General features: G+C 39.8%; 1 long non-coding RNA gene across 1 annotated transcript; it reads right to left on the reverse strand.

Moving 5' to 3' along the window:
* Positions 1-2888: 2888 nt before the first annotated feature.
* Positions 2889-8715, reverse strand: LOC119140897. Its single transcript, XR_005101778.1, has 2 exons — positions 8680-8715; positions 2889-3117 (listed from the first exon to the last, which is right to left on the reverse strand). It is a non-coding gene; the product is annotated as an uncharacterized LOC119140897 (long non-coding RNA).
* Between the last annotated feature and the right edge of the window lie 7379 nt (positions 8716-16094).

The raw sequence follows: 16094 nt of genomic DNA on the forward strand, positions 1-16094 counted from the left end.
ACATCCTCAGCATGCTGCTTTGTATTGAATATACGTCCTCTTTAGATTATTAGTTCAGATGGAGAAGGCCATACCGTAGACACTGGAAGTTCAGTGAAATAAATCCTACTCTCCTACTCTTTTTTGCCCTATAAAGCAGGGTTAGTATATGAATTTAGTGTGACTAGTTATACTAATACATGGTGTTGTACAAAACCCCCATATTGTTTAGTGTTAGCAAGTATGCATTATGTTGGCAGTATGTGCAGGTGTCTTTGCACAGTGAACCAGGTAGAGGAATGACTGAACCTTTATTCAGCAGGAACTCCCTGTAAGAGAGAACCAGCTCAGCAATCCAGACTGGAAAAGTCAGGCTGTGCTTTGTACATATCCCAGATCTGTTTTGTTCCTGCAGCAGTCATATATATTTTTCATTTAGCTGAATACTTCGCTTATTGACTATAAGATACAAACTGAAGTTTGTATAATACAGATGATCCTACAACAGTTGGACTACATGTTCTAGTTAGGACAGCATGTAAGTATGATCCTGTTCTTAAACAGGTGCTCAAGTCCACTAAGCTTACTTGTGTTGTGCCTTTAGGTCACAGTCCCGCATAGATGAGTGCATAAGTATACAAATAAATTACATTATGTTGTCCAATCAAATCAGCTACATCATCTCCTGATGATGAGGCACCTATCTAGTCCTTTCAGCATCAGATCTTTGGGCTGAGATTCACACCAGCTATACTGCAAAGAATTCTCAGTGTGGCTCTTGTTCTCTGATAGCTGTGGATGTTGTCTAGGGTAACTGCACTGCTAGCATGGGTGCCTTAGTACCCAACACATGACAGCATGACACTCTTCTAGAGAGGAGGTTGTGTGTTAAATCAGTGTAGACTTCTGTGTATGTTTTGTTTGTTTGCTTTAGTCTAAGGTATATTCCCTCTCCCACACAGCTAATCTGTTTCTTCTGTCATGGTGTATTTTTTATCCAACCAAATCCACTAGATGAACCTTACTATAAGCAATGCAAGTCAAAAAGTCAAAACAGGTTCATAATCTTTGCGCTGAACTGTTGCACATTAAATATAAAGAAATTAATTTCCATAACAATGACTTTTAATAAATATAAATGGAATTCTGTTCCAAAGATTTCAAAGCAAATGTGTTTGGGGGTTTTGTGTTTTGTTTTGTTTTGTTTTGTTTTGTTTTGTTTCATAACACAAGCATTTATAGTCCCAAATATAGCAAGTCTGCTTACAAACACTCATATACTATATCCACTTACACTGGCATTAGCTTGTCTAGAGAATGTCATCCAAACATGTTAAAGCATTGAAAAATATCAGGTAATGACTTATAATTGCTACTACTGACTGGCTGTGGATTTTGTACAATTAATTTTGTTCCTCCTTATCAGTCTCACCTCTTTATTTGGACACTTGTTACATATTATCTTTTGGGCTGCAAATTCTGTGAAATAGAAATTGTACCATTTGATTTTTTTTTTACAGTATCTAACATAATGTGATTCTAAATATGTTTGTATATAATCAGTGCTGTATCGGTGTTAAAAATAAATAATAAAATCCCTGTGAGAGTATTATCCACTGCTCAGATAAGGAAACATTGAAATAAGTAAGTAGGCAACTGCCCCAGGATCCTCTACAAATCAAGGCCAGAAGCAACCTTCCAAACCAAAGCAGATTAGGATTCACTTCCAAGGTGTGACTTAAGGATGTGTTTCTTTAAAAGCACCATTAGAAGGTTGACATCATCCCACATATGCAACCGAGGGTGGGTTTCACCACAGACCACTTCAGTTGTCTTAAAAATTGTGTATGTACTTTTTCTTTACAGCAAAGAGTGAGCAACACCCACCTCCCAAAACCAGTTCCCCCCAGCTCTCTCTTGCCTTGCTGATTCCAGATGGAACCAAGACAGCTCAGAAATGCATGGACATTTAGAGCTCAGCACAGCTACATGCACTGACACGTGGCTATCCAAGATATGCATGCTGGGCTGATAGGTAGGATACAGGATTCCAAGTGCCTTCCATCCTGCAATACAAACTTAGCACTTGGGACCCTTTTCCAGGTGCAATCAATGTAGTCTGGAGAATAATCAAGCTCTGCCTGAGGTAGGTACTGGATTTGATCGGAGGAGCCCCGCTGTGGAGTCTCACAACTAGAGCTCAGAAAACCAGTTTGTAGACACTTACCCTGCGGATAACTAAAATTAGGTGAAAGGAATCCCAAATTCATAATTTTTAAATAGATTTAGTTATGTTAAATGCAAATGAGCCACTGAGCTGGGATCTGCAGTAATTTCTGATCAATATTCCAGAGCTGGGCTGAAAGATGATGGCTGCTGAAGTTCAGGAACAGGCTATAGGAGGAGATTGGGAACCTCACACAGAACTTAAAATGGTACAAGGAGACACTTCTAATACATGTGCTTCAAATCTATGAGAAGGAAGGTATTTGGAGAGTATAAAAACTTTATGCTAGCACTGGGATTATGCAAACAGGACTGGTTGATATTTTGCATATTTTTGGATTTTTTGAGAACTGTATATCAGATTTCCACCCTTGAAAATGTTTTTTCTAATTGTAGAAAGGAACTCTTTGTACTTAAAAATCAGATATGTTCCCTCCTCCAAAGAGCATAAGGCAGAGATCTGGATCAAGAAATACTTAAAGAGATTATTTTTAAAGAAGATTGAGAAAGACTGTCAGGCTGACAGGCCCTTGTATGTGTTCCATCCGTATGGAATAAAGTATTGAGCAGCAAAAAATATAATATGCATACATGAGGAAAAAAAATACAACATATACATAATAAAAAGACATAATGAGGAGCATTAGAGCCATGGTGCTGTTATAAATTGAGACCACAATGGATCATAATCCAATTAAAATTTTTATTAATTACAGCAAGTAGAATACGAGCAAAGACAGCGCTGGACGGCAGGGGAGTCTGCGCTTCGCCAACTGCCGTACTGAGCAGTTCAAACAGTCCCTTTTAATACTTTTTTTACTTTCGTGTTCATGAAGTAGTGGAGGTGTTGACCCTTCACTCATATGACCTTATATGGGGTTGTCTGTCCTGTTTCTGTCGGTTCCTGGACATCTGGCGGCATCCTGGACACCTGGCAGTTATCTTATCTTTCACAAGCGGCATCCTGGACACCTGGTGGTTATCTTATCTTTTGTTGCCTAATCTTTACATTGGGCTTAACATAAATCTTAATAAACAATACCCTAGTCCATAGTTTCTTACAATCCCCCCTTTTTCTTTTTATCCTATTATTGTTTATTAGATGCTGCTTTCATTCTCGGCACTGCAAACAAACCTTTTTCCACAATCCCAACATTTATCATAACACTCACAAGGTAATACCTCACAATTACAATAGGCATAGTTTTCACGTGGCATAACGCATTCGCAACAATCTTCATCCTCATTAATAGATACACTCTTATATTTTGCCCTAGACCTCGTAGTTAAAATAAGCAATTGAGCTATGTCAAACCGTTCTCTAATAAAGTGTAAAATATAGCGTAATATACAAGGCCCAAATATAAGTCCCAGAATCAACATAATAAGTGGTCCTGCTAAAGCAGACAACAAAGTGGTTAGCCAAGGTGAGATATTAAACCAGTTTTCATACCATGACCTGCCCGCCTCACGATCTTCCTTACGTTGATCTAACCTTTTCCGGAGTTCAGACATGGTGTCCTGGACTACTCCTGTATGGTCAGCAAAAGAACAACATTCTTCATTGAGAGCTACACATAACCCTCCTTCCTTTAAGAACAATAGATCTAATCCTCTTCTATTTTGCAGCACTACTTCTGATAGAGACTTTACTGAAGTGGCTAAATTTTGGATAGATTGTTCTATTTTTGCTAAATCCTCATCTACAGCCATCTGCAAACTTTGTAATTCCTGACCTTTTACTAGGGAGGCTATGCCTGTACCTGCTCCAACTCCGCCCGCTATCAGCAGTGTAGCTAGGGTTACCACTGTAATTGGCTCTCGTTTTTGTCTATTCAGGTCTCCTTCAAAGTGGCGTAACACCTCCTCAGAGGTGTGATAGATCAGACAAGGAACAATAATCACCTGTACGCAAAACTGAGATTGATTAAACACATTTAGGGATAGGCAAGGCGTTACTCCGATGTCTGAACAAACCCATTGGTGTCGGGATAGCCCATTTGTCATTTTGATTCTTGTGTTTCTCTATATTGGTGTTAGTGACTGTTCGGTTGCACAAAGGCTGATACTTTTCGGGCACTGTACCTATACATTTTCCTTGACCTGTTACTAATTGAATAGTAATTCCTTGCGTATGGTTCCTCTGGTCATCCCATGGGCATTCTCGTGGGTTTGAACCATTAGACCATTGAATCCTACCTGGTTTTCCAATTGCCTCAAAATATGGTGGTCTAACATTATAACATAACCAGCATTCCTCAGTTAAATTTGGTTTGCTTTCATTAAGGGCACGATAAGAGGCTTGCATGAGATTCCATAAGGGGTCTTTGGATTCTGACAACTCTAGATCCCTGGATAAGGAGAATTCAGTCACAGTGTCATTAGTTTTTTTCGAAAGGGAGTCTGGAGAAGGGGTTACAACAATTATGGGGGCAACCTTTTCTTCAGAGAAAGTGGGTGGATTCAGGACCAGGTTTGGTCCTACTGGTAAAGGATCGTGGGGCATCGGTCTCTTCATTATTTGAAAAATTCCTCCTCTGTCTGCACCTGTTTCCCAATATCTAATTCCCCAATATTTCCCTGCCAGCCAAAAGTCCTGAGCAGGATTTTTTATAGTTATATTGATGCCCACACAAGGAATCGGTTTACTTAAGCAATGACCCTACCGGTCTCCGTGTAATTTAGGTCTCTCGCATCCTTCCGGTGACCACTTTATTTCTAGATATTGGTCTCCAGGTGCGGACCACTCAGAGGCCCATGTTTCGCACCCCCAATATGCACAGTAATAATGACCTGGAGAATTACAGTATCCTTTACCAGGGTTTGATGCTGGACATATATAAATTGGTTTACATATATCCGCTTCATCTCTACGATCTTCTTCAGTAATTAGATCATGCAAACTCACATTGAAACTAACTGTGCCCGGTGTAGTTCGTGCTTGGATTGGATTACTTGGATATTTTATGTTTGTTATTGTCCAGTTCATAGGTTCATGAGGGTTTCCATTTGCTTGGGTTATTATCAATAACAAAACTAACGGTATACCAGGAAAAAGGGTGTCTGTCAATTTTGCCAATTTAAGTATATTTTTACCAGTCCTGGGGAAGTTCGGCCATTGTTGCTTTAGTGTCCCATTGTTCTGGTTCTTTTCTCCACAGTTTGTTCCTCCTCTGCCTTGCCCATCGACTCGGTTGCTTCGAGCCACGGGGTGTACCATCTTCTCGGCAGCAAGGGAATTCTTCAGGAGAACAGCTGCTTCGGGCTTTCTGCCTGTTTACATAGGCTTCCCACTTTGCAGCTTTAACTAATGGGGCAAAGCAAGACACGGTTAGTACTTCCCTTCTGCATTTTATAGCCAAGATTTCAGCTACAAAGGGGACTGGTTCGGTGAAGTGGTAACAATAATATTGAGAGTTTATTCCTTTGGCAAAAATTTCCCACCACTCATGGGATTCTCGAATAATTTCTTGTTTAGACTCTAATTGTTTTAATTTCCACTCAGTAAGAGTTCTTTGGATTTTCCAACACTGTGTGCAAACTCCTATTGGAGGGTATCCACATTCACAGTGTGTCCACCATTTATTCTGGCATACCTTACACCTGAAACAAGCAAATGGATAACAATTGCAGTTCAAATTATTACATCTAATTCGTATATCTAGAGTGCATATATTATTTACATCAGCATATCTTCTATACTTAATATTGTGTGGTTGCATAAGTTTAGCAATTTCCTTCAACACACTTTGTACGCTTCCATATATAATAGATAAAAAAAGAAATAATTATAGCAAATATAAACAACAATACACACTTTATACCAAAAGGTAATGCGGCAAAATAATCAAATAAAGTCTCTATCATTCAGGGTTATCTTGGTGCCTTACCCTCACAGGTATGTGGGGTTCGGAAATTTGGATTTTAATCGGTGGGATTTCCAGTCTACTAATTGTGTCTGGAGAGTACCAGACATCGGGGTTAATTTGTTTTTGATCATCCACGGTCAAAGGATAAGCAGACACTGTTAGCTCTTGATTTTTTTATTTTAATTTCTAATTGCAATTCAACAATTAAATCTCGTCCTAACAGATTAAATTCTGCTTCAGGGACGAGCAAGAGTTCACCCATTCCAAATTTATTTTCAGTTTCGAATACCACATTTTTGATTTTGCTTACTTTAAAGGGTTCTCCTTTTGCCCCAATTACTTGTACTTTTTTTTTTTTTTTTTTTTTTTCCAGGGGAAGCTTTACATCCCTCAGGTATTTGCCTAATAGTCGATTTCTCAGCTCCAGTGTCTACTAAAAGGGTGAACCCTTGTTTATGGGGACCTATTTTTAATTTTATCAAGGGCTCATGATGACTCCGGTCCCCTAAGATATAGAGCCCCTGACTCTCCTATTCCGTTTTCAATATTTCCTCATCCCTGATCCTTTCTCTGCAATTCTTCTTTATATGTCCCTTCTTTCCACAGTAAAAACAACATCTCTGTTCCTTCTTTACTACTACGTTCCCTTGTTTCGTTCCAGCAGATCTGTGTTCACCAGTTTGCCCTTTGCGATCCTCTCTGACCGCTGCTACCATCATTTTTACTTGTCGCTTGCTGCTCTCTTCTTCCCGCCTTACGTAGACTTTCTGAGATTCCCTCAATAATTCATCCAACCCTCTATTCTGCCAGTCTTCTAACTTTTCAATCTTCTTTCTGATATCTTCCCATGATTTTGCCACAAACTGAGTTTTGAGGAGCGCTTGCCCTAAAGAGTCGTCTGGATTTACCCCAGAGTACAGCTGAAGGGCTTTCCTCAGTCGTTCCAGCCACTCAGTAGGGCTTTCATCTTTCTTTTGTATTTCATTAAATGCTTTATTGATATGCTGGCCACGGGGTACTGCTTCTCTAATCCCCTGGATTACTATAGTTCTCAGGTCCTGCATATGAGTTCTATGCACCGGATCCTGATTATCCCAATTAGGTTTTTGAAGTGGCCATTTAATATCTGCTTGAGGTCCCTGGGCATGCTGAGCATCCCACAGTCTCATTCCTGCTCGTCATCATATCTCTTTCCTCGGTAGTAAATAATTGACCAAGGATAGATTACATCTTATCCCAAGTATAAAGGTTTGGTCCCAAAAATTGATTTAATCTTTCTGCCACTCCGAGTGGGTCCTCAATTAAGTTTCCCATCTCGATTCTTTTAAAATCTCGTAGGTCAGCCGAGTTTAGGGGTACGGAAATATATCCGATCACAGGTTGAGGTCCCCCCATGGGTATTTCCCTTAGGGGGTACATCTGAGCTGCCCCTTTTTGGCTTCTAGTTACGAGTCTAGGAAGAGGGGGAGACCCTTGTTCCGACTCTGGTGGGGGAGTGGGCGCTCTGGGGACCTCTGCGGGAGCAGAAGGAGGAATGTAAGGAGGGGGGGTTAGAAGGGTTTCGTCCAACTCTTCCTGCTTTTTCTTTTATTTAGTTTTTATTTCATTCAGTGGGTAAAGTCTAGCTCCCGGTCTTTCTAGCCACACTTCCGCATATCGACTCTCCTCCGGGTTAAGGGGTTTTTTTATTATTAACCCAGAGGTTTAATTGCTGTCTTACCCAATCTTCTTCTGACCCATAGACTGGCCAAAAGACATTTTTAGAAATTTTCTTCCCTCCCCATATCTTAGTACAATATTCTATCATCTTCTGCTTATCTTTCCCTAGAGTTCCAGGGAAATATCTCCAATTGTCTAAGATATATGCCAGAGGGGTATTCTTAGGTACAATGGGTACCCTTCCCATGGGAGTCGAAGGCTTGCTGCCCTTCGCCCCCATCTTCTGGAATATCCACAAACATACACTCACTCGCTCCCCTTGTTCCTGGCCCAGTCCCTCGCGGGAGATGGGAGACGCAGTACTTAAGAGTCCGCACTCGCTTGGTTCAGTATATCGAACCTCTCACTCGTTATATTCCAGGAAACCCAATCCCGCCCGAACGGCAAACCCGCGAACAAATTCGCAATATACTCACGCGTCCTGCATCTTCGTCCGGACTCCCGTGCACAGAATTTTATGGGATTTTACCGGTTTCTCCTTTGCTCATTATTCTAGAATTTAGGTTCATCGGTAAGGTTGGAGCAAGCTGTTGGTCGCGGGGCCACGAAATGTCGCGGGGCGCCTCCCCGGAGGACCAAAGCCCACCGTTCCTAATCCGAGTCACGGCACCAGAATTGTTATAAATTGAGACCACAATGGATCATAATCCAATTAAAATTTTTATTAATTACAGCAAGTAGAATACGAGCAAAGACAGCGCTGGACGGCAGGGGAGTCTGCGCTTCGCCAACTGCTGTACTGAGCAGTTCAAACAGTCCCTTTTTATACTTTTTTTACTTTCGTGTTCATGAAGTAGTGGAGGTGTTGACCCTTCATTCATATGCACAAGCGGCATCCTGGACACCTGGCTGTTATCTTATCTTTCACAATCGGCATCCTGGACACCTGGCGGTTATCTTATCTTTTGTTGCCTAATCTTTACATTGGGCTTAACATAAATCTTAATAAACAATACCCTAGTCCATAGTTTCTTACAGTGCCATTCAGAATGCTAGTCTGATGCAGTCAAATAAAGAGGAGAGGAAGACAGCATTTGGATGTGCCTCAAGAAAGAAAGATTTTGCTTTAAGCCAGTGGCCTGTCAGCAAAAATATTTTTTTCAGTTAAAACTGGCTGAAAAATGAGTAAACACTGTTCACAAGCAATTTAAAATATTAGCGTTGTTTTTTGTTGTTGTTTTCTATTTTTTCCCCTTAAGCATAATCAAGATAAAAACATCGAGTGTAAATTTGCAGGCAATGGGTTTCAGTAAATTAAAACAAAAACAACAACTCCCCCCCCCAAAAAAAAAACAAACCCCAAACCGTAGGCATTTCTGGATAAGAAAATTAGAGGTAGTTTTCACCCCAAAACATTTGTAGGTTTTTGGGTTTTTTTCCCAAAAACACTTGTCTGGAATCGCTAAGCAGGTGAAATGGTGACTACCTGTAAATGGCCTAGATTTGTGATTTCAATACAAGCAATGAGAACTCTTGACTTCCAGCTGTATTATTCACTCTGACCATGAATAAATTGAAAAGGAACTATCTCTTTCAAGCAAGTCATAAAAGCTACAGGTCTGTTTTTCTTACTTATTATCTCTTTCAAGCAAGTCATAAAAGCTACAGGTCTGTTTTTCTTACTTATGTAAATCACTGTGACACTTCCTGACTTAAGTGGAATTTTGACATCAGCTAGAAGATTTGGCTAAACTGAATCTATGCTGTATCTGCTTGGTAATCCAAGGATGTGACTGCCTTTCTGTGCATGTAAAGTTGAATAGCTTTGTGCTAAAAAGGATTGCTAGAGGCTCTGAAACCTTGTCTGTCGCGACGGAGGGAAGACACAGACACTCAATATGAGTGATCAGCAGACTTCCTTTATTGTGCCTTACAGTCACCTTTTATGCCTTGTTATAATTAGCTCATACATATTACAAAAGTTAAGCTCATTATTGGTTAGTTGCCTAAATACCAAGCCTGCCCCTAGTTTCTCTTCTGTAGTTATCTGTTCCCTCCTGCAACATTCTTTTCCCACAGCAATCTTGCTGTTATTGTGTAACTTTTGCTTTACTTCAGATAAGCTGAAAGCGATGTGCATTTTTGTCCAGCCAGCTGGACTATGTCTATGTGACCCTTTTCAGCTAGCCAGTTATCCACAATTCCCCCGTTTTTATTTTGGGCGACATAGGCTTGGTTGACCATTTTCAATAACAGCGTTTTAACACAGGAAAATACACAGCCAACTTATAAAATCTCAGTTCAGAAGTATAATTCCTGAAATACTTGAAAAATAAAGTTAGCTTGAAGCTTTAATTTAGATGCTCTTTCTGTTCCAGTAATATAAAAAGTTTAAAAAATTCAAAGGCAATTTTAAAGTTCTGAACATGGACTAATGCAAGCTCAAAACCCAAAAAGAAACCAAACTGATGTTTGACTAGGAATATTTGCAAATATTTTAGTGGAAAATCCCTGACGATTAACAATTTTCTGTCCAAATAACAACTGCCCTTATGCAACCAACCAGTCCATACATTTTCTGAAGAATACCTCATTGATATCAAAGAATTAACAAAGGGGAAAAATTAGTTCTAAGCTATATACATTCATAAGGGGATTTTTCAATAGTTACATACAGATTTGCACACTAAGCCATAATGGCTTGTAGGTGATACACACAAGAAGAGTACGTTGCTTATCTGTCTGAATGTCTATGCTAAATTTGACAACTATGCCACAAGCCAAGCCTACATGGGTATGTATGTTATGCACGTTCCTTAACAAACAGAAGTATAATAGACAAATTCCCAAGATCTAGTCCCCAACCTAATTATATTATTTTGTAGCCAATTAAGGAAAATAACACAAATGTGCATATCTACATGTGCACACACCTTTTAGTTCAGAACCAATCCGTGATAAAAGGCCTTAGCCTTATGGCATCATCAAATCTTAACGAGTACGGTAATTAAAAATGCAGTCTTACTGTAAGGGCGATTTATGCTGACATTCCCTCAAATGCTACACGTGAGTATTTCTCACTCAACTGCCTCAAGTTAAAATAGTAGTATTTGTTAATATGTATTAAAAAATCATTAATTCTCTACAATAGCAGTTGACTTCCATAACACTATGTAAGCAAAAGAGGCCCAAGATGGGTTTTCTGAATACTAACAATTTATTTTAGACTGTCTAAACTCAGGTCTTGAAAGATTTCACTCTGCCAGACGTAGAAACACTGTTGCACTCCAGTTGTGATATCCCTTTTCCCAAGTTGTCACATGCACATCTCGCTCAAGCAACATTATTGTTAAAGTTTCTCTCTGCTACATAAAAGCATATTGCACTTGTTGATATAAAAGACAGCACCCTTACTTAGATTATTACCTTATTACCTCATAACTCTGAGTATACCTTGTATCTCTGATTTCATCACTTCAAAAATTCACCAGAAGCAGATAAAACCACAGCCTCAGACTAAACTACACCTTAACTGCTGATCCAAATAAAGGCATTCTCTTCAGATATGCCTAATGCTTACAAATAATTTTGGCTGGTTTTGATCAAAAAACTATTATTACAATAATGATCAAAAATAATAATCCCGTTTGCAAAATGCCTTTAAGCCAGCCTCCTAGTCCCAACCAATTTCCACATTCAGAATACAGCATAAATACAGAATACAGAATAAATTATCTCCATCAAGGCAAAAGGGCTTCTCTTTAAGCACAGAGATGTTTGCTAGTTCAAGGCAGAAACCCAATTCTTGTAGGGGACATCTGAAGCACTTTTTTTTTTTTGGTGGGTTTGTAATCGATTCTGTATTTTTCCTTGAGAAGCTTAAGCTGTTCCTCTTGTTTCAGGAGTGTTTCCAACTCTGAGTTGTCGAATAGGTCCGTATTTCCCAAAAATATCATACATTTCCTCCGCTGTGGTTTTATACGGCAGGTTCCGAATATAAAGGATCCCATTGACCTCTGGGGGCAGCCAGATGTTAGCTCGCTTGGCCGCTTGCATCGCCATGGCGCCGATCGGAGGGCGGGGGGGTGCCGCCTTGGAGAGAAACCGCGGCCGGGAAGGGCCTGCCGGGCCGCGCGCCGCCGCTCGCCGCTGCCGCGGGGGTGCCAAATGCTATCCCATACGCTAATAACCCGGGGAATTCCTTTTTACAATCTATGTCCTGAACGCTCCGCTTTTCTAAAAAGCATATGAGCGAATCATACGTTGCCAGTTATCCACACTTGTCCAAACCTGAATAACTAAATATTTGAATGGCTAGTCTACTGGAGATGTCTGTGGTTGTTGTTCGATGCCAGTAAAGCAGTTGCCTAGAACTGCAAAATTAACTAATGTCACACCTCAGGGTTACAAAAAAATATACATCTATAGGGGAACTACAGATATTTGCAGGATGCAGAGTAGGAAAACACACTACACACAATAACTATTACACTTGGCCCTATGTACTGCTGTGAATGCTGCTACACATGTTAAAAAAAGGTAAATGAGAAATGAGATGAAGTCATGAGAACAGATGTAGCCAAAAAAAGGAGACATTTCACAAGTCTTAAGTTAAAAATATTTCTATCATCTCTGAGTGAAGAATTTCTGCATCACTAAGATACAATTTTAGTCATCTTATACCTACACTAAGGGAACAGCAGCTCCTGACTATCTAAAGGTAGCAGAAGTCATGTTTTCCTAATCCTGGTGTTACCGAAATCTCGGAATGAAGAACTTATCGACACCAATGTGATGTAGATAAGCAGACACTTCTTTATTGACGGCCGGGTGCATGAGCGAGTCCTCTCACGATCAACGCACACCAGGTCTCAAAATCAGACACCATATATAGAACTTATTCATACATATTCATTAAGTATTCATGCATAAACATAATATTTCCTGAAAATTATTAACATATTCTCCTCCCATATCCTATTCTGCGCAGTAAAGGTTAGAAAGGTCCAGAAATGGGTCTAGGGTATGATTTGGGTAGGTGGTATATGAGTTGGTGGTCGCGATCTCCCCCTGCCGGAATTACCTTTTACTAAAGTTCACGGTTTCTTGGCAGGCACCTACAAGCTGTTCCAGTCGACTCTCCCCAATTCCCATTAATCTCATATTCTGACATTTCAATACACCTCTGCGTACAGAAGACTGGTTAAATACAAAGGAACCTTTCAACCCTAAAGTTATTACAATAGTTCCAGGCCCTTCTTCTAGCCTTGGTACAAGACGTACAGAAGATCTCATAGCAGCTTTTACTGTGCAACTATAAGTTTCATTAAAAATATTTCTTCTCCTTCTATATTTTAATTTTATAAAATGATTTTATAAAATCAATTAATCAATCAAATAAAGTCAATCAATCTTAACTTATTAACAAATTGATAACACTGGGGTTGTTTTTTCCCCTGGCAAATACAGTCAAAATAATAAAAAAGCAGCCTCATTCCACCCCTACAACCCAGCAGCAAATATAAATCCATCAGGGTGACAATAGGATTAAACTGTGGACACTGTTTTCTTGTTAGTCTTCTCCCTTAAATAACTTCCATGTGAGATAGGAAATTAATGTTGCAATAAGTTGGTTCCTGTTGCAGGCCCAACAATAGAGCTGGCAATCCTCTTACCGTGGAGCATTCCTTTTGCCTGGATGTCAGCTGACTAAACTGTTCAGTCACCTTTTGTCTCCATAGGAGCACAATGTGCTTGTTGATTTGCCAAGTCCCAAATCCTATATTTAACACAATGACTTGATGTCATGTGAAAAGTAAAAAGTCCGACTCTCCCTGAATACCATTAATAAAATTGAAGGGGAGGGGGAAGAAATAGGGTCTGGGGGTGATATATAGAGATTTCCACATCCAAATCCTAGACAAAGATCCAGGCTGTTTATTTAGGAGGAAAGAGGCATGAACCAAAACTAATCTATTAATGTATTATAATATACCATCTCAGAGTAGGTCTCGAGTTATCAGGGCTTACCTTCTTCCACTGCTTTTTCCTTACTTTAATGTAAGACTATTTATTTGCTGATGAGCTACATCAACTCTGAAGGCCAGTGAAGAAAGAGGACAGAGCCAAGACTATACCTTTTCCAAACTAAACAGATATTCCCATACCTAAGCCCAACTGTCGCAGGTTTTACTTGTTCCTAGCTATTGAATGCAAGCCTGAGTATATCCAACATATTTAAGTCCATGACTAAGGACTATCTATACTAAGTCCTCATGAAGCAAAGGGCCATGCTGAAAGAGTAGTCTAGAGTCTTCACTGTGACTTTGCTGGTCTTCACCTGGCTGGCCAAAACAGAGGTAGTTGTGAAGTTCATATGGGCTCCACATACCTACCAGATCTGATGGATGCGTGTGTGGCAACTGAAGCTTGTATTACTATAACTTCATTTCTGCCAGCGTGGCCAGAGGAGACATGGTAAAACTGAAGATCCTGAACTGCTTTTTGGAGGCATCTCTTTCTTTCTCCATTGACAAAAGACGTCCACAGTAACTACACTCCTAGCTGAGATGCCTTAAATCGAGCAGAGTGTTTCAGAGTCAGAAACACTGCCGTTTAAAGCTATTCAGAGCAATGCTGTCAGAATGCCTGTCTGGTGATGAAAATAACATTTTTCAAAATACCTAAAAATGTATTGTTTTCAAGCAAATTTAATGTGAGCAAGAAAACAAATGAAACACAATGGTGATGACAAAGTATTCCGTGGCAATACTTTCCACAAAGGATACTTCTTTTAAAATTTCAAAATATCTCACAAAATTGCTGGTTTAGTGCATTACAAAAGTCATGTATAGTTTTACTCTGAATAAAATGCTCTAAATTTTTCACAGCAAAATGTTTGGACTGACCTTCACCTCCCCCATTTTTTTTTTCCTCCAGGGAATTTCACTTTGCAGCAAGAGGTTTATTTGTTTGTTCTCAAGGTTTGTTTGTATTTTATGAATGGACAAAGAGAAATCACAGTTTTAGACTATTCTATCACACAAGAAAGTCTGTGTGTTCTCTCTCCCCAGGTCTATCACCATCTCACAGCTTTTCTGTAGGAAATTAATCTGGTGCCCTCGGTTTGGTCCTTGTGGGGCAAAAGTAATGCTCAGAACTTTCCCAGCATGCCACAATGAGAAAAGATGGCATTTTCATTTGTGTAATTGTGGGGTTTACCTGTGTTCCAATAAACTCCTTGAAATCCTTGTACCCAGAACTGGGGTCCATGGGTATGTTGCTGCTCACACACATTACAAAATTTCCCCTGAATTTACAGTCTAGATGCCAAAGAAAAAAGAGCAGGGCAGGTGGGAAAGGCGGCAGCAAGGGTAAGAGAGAAAAAGGTCACACTTCAGCTGGAAAATGGTGAGCTTTTATTGATGATTGCATGACCAGTTGTGTTACAGATACCACATCCTCATCCGAGACCATCCCTTCAAGTTAGAGCTCATGGGGCATGAGGGAATCTTGGGCTGTCACTGCCCCATGTTAGAGATAAATTCATGAGTTCAATTACCAGGGCTGTCAGTCTGCTGCATCTCATCAACACTAAATTTACTTTAAAGAGAAAGAAAAAAAATTGCATGTAATTTATTATACAGAGTGGATGAGGAATGCAAGCAGCATGAATCTCAGCCCAAAGCACAGGACATAATTTCCAGTGTGAATAAACAGGTTTCTGGAGCGGAGGTGCATTTTCAAAGTGACTTTATAAAAGCTTTCTCTTCACTCCAGCCTTCTCCCCCGCTCAGCAGCCTCCTTGAGATCTCATGTATCATTGTTTTGTGCACACCGCTTTCCATGAAATGAGTTTAATAGCATAAAAGTCACATTGTGCACAAATTGGGAACTTTAGCGCCTCAGTAACTGCTCTGATGCATACACACTTGCAAAGTTTTCAAAGCAGAAATGTTGAAGGCACTTCAAGGCACAAAAACATCCTTGGGTAAATTACTTCCTATTAGTATGTCACATATATCTTATATATGACTCTGGTTTCATGAAGTGACAGCCGCGCTTGACAATAAAACTTTGCACTCTTTTTTATTTATATTTTTCCTGATTTTTTTTTATTTCTTCCAAGTATATAATGTCTGATGCTAAACTACTCATCTTCCTGCTACCAGTGAGACCAGTGCTGCCTACTTTGCTTACTAATAAGCTAGAGCATTTCCACCCCACACCTCTGCCTGAAATATTAAGCAATTCTAATTGCTGCTGGTTATCTCAAGCAGCAAAAGGAATAGTTTTAAAAGGTAGGTAGGTTGTAAGTCCTGTGACCCATTTAACATTAAAGGGGAAGAACATGAAAGTAAA

Source organism: Falco rusticolus, chromosome W (genome assembly GCF_015220075.1).
Source record: "Falco rusticolus isolate bFalRus1 chromosome W, bFalRus1.pri, whole genome shotgun sequence".
Classification (NCBI taxonomy): domain Eukaryota; kingdom Metazoa; phylum Chordata; class Aves; order Falconiformes; family Falconidae; genus Falco; species Falco rusticolus.